The following is a 4,315-nucleotide window of genomic DNA, read 5'->3' on the forward strand; positions in this document are numbered from 1 at the left end:
CCTCCAGTCCAGCCCCAACGGGACTCCTCTTCCTGATTAAAATAGATTAAAAGCACCTATGGGCAGCAAGAAAATAAAGGAATTATAGCAACATGTCAGTAGTTGAAGTTGTGAGAACATTTTCAGTTTGTGAGGACCAGTTGAATCTACCTTTATGTCTTTACCAGTTTGAGTACAGGCTGCACAGTATAATTCAGATTGTTCATTTAATGATTAGTTCATTCTATTTATCATTTATCTCATTTTTTCCATTTTCTTTTTTCATCAGTGGGCTACAGTACTGAGCTGTTTCGCTAACACACTGATGGACAGTATCAGGCTTCAGCGGCCAAATGTGCAACAAGACAAAGGATCCTTGATCCAGCTGGCAGAAGAAGTGTGTTCTCAGTAGCACCCCATGGTGGCTTTGGTGGGTATTTATCAGGGACAGATGTCATATTTTATCTGGTGTATCCTGGGTGATTTAGACAGAAACAAATATTTGCCTCCAGATCCAACAAAAGAAATGTTAAACGCTGACAGGCAGCTTGGATTGTAATTTAAGTATGCAGTAGGGTTGAAGTATGTAATGCTATTTCTGCTTGCTTGGGATCTATGTAGTGCAGTAAAGGAAGAGTTGATACTGGGGATGCATTTTAATGCCAGGTGTAAATGTTTGTTTGAATGATTGAATGAATACTTTGTTAAACTCTTAGTTACAGACCCATAAGAGTCCATTTTATTTCTAACTATCAAGTAACTGGGGACCCCCTGGAACTCCCTCAAGGACCCCTGGGGATCCCTGGACCCCACTTTGAAAACCACTGGTTTACTGTACTGCACCATGAGCTGCAGTTTGAGCTTACTACTGCTTGAATTACTTGAACGACAAAAAGTCCTGTCAGACATGAACATGTCACTTGACTAATGACTTGAATTATGATTAGCGGCTCTGTGCACACACAAGAAGGATTCCTATTTATTTATTTAAACACTTAAACTACTGTAAAAGCCGACAGGAAAGAGAAGAGGTTATACTGTATGCGACGCAGTCGTGGGTCATGATCTGTATTTGAACCTAGTATCACATGTCTTAAGTTACTGTCATTTCTGAACGATAATATTTACAAATCAGGGACTGACTGGGCCTAGCAAACAGGTGTTGTACATTACATCAGTGGTTCTCAAAGTGGGGCTCCGGGGTCCCCCGGGGGTTCTTGAGGGGGTTCCAGGGGATCCCCAGGTAAATTATTGATAGTTAGGAACCAAATGGACCTTTACAGGTCTGTGACTCTGTGGTCTGTGAGTTATGGGGCCCATGGCCTAATGCATACCAAACTGTTTTTTTTTTCTCCTTCAATTTAAAATGTTTGAGAACTACTGCATTATATCACTATTTTTGGGGGGGAATCAGGATGGAACGTGGTATATTAAGAGTAAATCGTCTTAACACATTTCTAATTTGTGTAGTTCTGTTTATCTAAGTGCCTGTGTATGCTTATTGGACCTTGTATGAGAGCTTTAAAGGAGTGAAAGACACCATTGCACAACAGAGTATTAAATTAAGCATTATGATGGAGCTCACATTACAATGCACTTTCAGAATCAAAGCAATGTCAGACTCTATATGGCATAATAGCCCTCTAATAAAGACAGGGAGGGAGTTTATGACCCATCCTTTTCACCAAAGCTACCATTACAGAGTTTTGTGTGACACTACACACCTGCCCCACTGTGATAGTTGAGATCCTCATACATCATGCCTGTATTGCCAAACCTCAGGGGAGAAAGAGTTTCTTCAATTTAGGGAAAGATTTGTCCAGTCCAGTCACTTCAATCTGGGTACCTCAAACTCCTGCTGTTCGAGGCCCTCGAGCAGGGCTTGAGGGCTCTAGGTAAGTTTTTGACTCAAAAGTGAGTTTGTAGGGCAGCAATTCCTCTCAGGCGTCATACCACTCCACAAAAACACTGCCAATGAAATCAATTCAAACTAAACATTTTCAAACTTTGTGTTGGAAAATGCACAATTTTGCTACGTATACTCCTTTTTAGAGTTTTGTCGCCCGTTAGGTCTACCGCCGAGGCAGATACGCTGAGGTTTTGTGACCACTATTCCGTAACAGATCTGCCATAAAGCTGGCTTCTTTGTCTGTTGGGGACAGGCTTTTCACTGCAGGGTGAAAGACATCCTCCGTTGTCTTGGTTTCATTGATTATGGGGACGTGTGACAAAGGGAGCTGCAACCATGTTGTGATTGTTGTACATTGAGATGGTGACTGGAGGGAAAAGCCACCGCAGATTTGTTGAGGATGACGACTTGTGATGTTAAATGGAAATGTATCGATTTCCTAAACTATCTTTCAACCTATTTTGGACATACCATTATACATGTAGAGTGAAGAATTTAAAACATTTTCTTAATTTTTCAAAAATAGTGACAATGGCAGATCTATAAGCTCACAACGGGTGAGCTTGTAGATCTGTTATTATCTGAAATTGTTATTCACTCATTTATTTAAATGTTTTCAATAATATATATAAAATAAAATAAAAGATATATTGGCTGGACTTTTCTTTGTGACATGAGACTAATTGATTGGTCCTGGAAGTGTTTTGTGACAAATGTAAGTAACAAGGACCAAGCAGTTTTTTCAAGCTGTTTTTATGACATAATTATGCATAACGAGTCAACGACTACTGCAGGTGTACAGCCTGAGGGTCAGAAAGCCGCAGCCATTTAGAGTTCACTTTCTACACATCTATACATAAAGGAAACCTGATCACAGTGTGTGTGTGTGTGTGTGCGCGTGCGTGCGTGTGTGTGTGTGTGTGTGTGTGTGTGTGTGTGTGTGTGTGTGTGTGTGTGTGAGTGCGTGCGTGTGTGTGTGTGTGTGTTGATCACATGCATGCAAGTGTGTATTGACATCACTTACTCAATATACTTACTAGTGACGGTTTTGGGGGAATTAGGGTTCTTGAAACAGGTTGTTATATTTAATTATATAAACGGCAGTACGTTTAACACTAGTGTGCACTTTGGGACTGGACTGGGGTTCCTAGCATGCCCAAATGGAATTAAATGGACTTGTATGCATCCATTTTGTTACATTTACACTCTCAAACTTAAACACTGCAGATTTTACTGTGTACTGTCTGTCTCAGTGGCAAAATAATGCCATGGGGTGTAAACTGCTTACAAAGCACACTGCACAAGCATTGGTTATTAATAGATGGTTGTCAGTTGACTAACAAGCTTCATGGATCTCAACTGGTCTCAAAACATCTATCCTCAAACAAATTACACCCCAGTGACCCCACACACACCAACCACAAACTCTGAATTCAAGTTATTATAGTTATTTATACAATTAACTTGATAAAACATAAACAGATGTCAGGCTGCTGTCACTCTGTATATCAGCAGAAAAACAATCCACACCCATTGGTAAAATATACAAATGAGAATGTAAAAACAGCAATTACACATTATGTACACTCTGTACTGGTGTGTGTGTGTGTGTGTGTGTGTGTGTGTGTGTGTGTGTGTGTGTGTGTGTGTGTGTGTGTGTGTGTGTGTGTGTGTGTGTGTGTGTGTGTGTGTGTGTACTGTGCTACTGCAGTGTCTCGTTGCACTCAGTAGTGACCTTCTATGTTTAAATCCAATTCAAATGCTGCCATGCGTAATAACGTAATTATGTAATGTGTACATGACACATACCTGTACATGCACACAATTTGAGCGTGCGCAAAAACACACATGCATACACACGTGTGGTGTGAAGCTGGCTTTCACACCACACAAACACTGAAACCCATGTGGACATACTGTAAAGTAAACAAACACGCACGCACACGCACGCACACAAGCGCACTCTTCTTCTTTCTTTCTCTCTCTCTCTCTCTCTCTCTCTCTCTCTCTCTCTCTCTCTCAAATATCAAAACACCTGTATCATCACAAAGTAACCTTCACCTTCACAGAAAGACAGTCAGATCGTACCTTCATGAACGTGTCCAGTCCTCACTGAGTCACCCTCTACTCGAGCTGCTGCCTTCTGTTCTTCTGTTATTCTAGGTTGGAAAATTGTTGCCTCCTCCTCGCTCCCTCTGTAGATAGCTTCACTACACACCAAGAGAGGGAGGCGAAATTCTATGAATTAGCATTCCATAAGTTGTCATGTGACTGGAGTTATCCAATGTTTGGCGTCTATCCACCAGTGACCTCCCATTTCCTTGGGACCCTCCCCTCCTGTTGTCTCAGAGGGAGATGACAGGGGTCGGGTGCCCTGCTATGGAGCCCCTGCCTGAAGGCATGTCACTGTGTCTGTGTCCAACTGTC

Source organism: Gymnoscopelus braueri (genome assembly GCF_963280865.1).
Source record: "Gymnoscopelus braueri genome assembly, chromosome: 12".
Taxonomy (NCBI): domain Eukaryota; kingdom Metazoa; phylum Chordata; class Actinopteri; order Myctophiformes; family Myctophidae; genus Gymnoscopelus; species Gymnoscopelus braueri.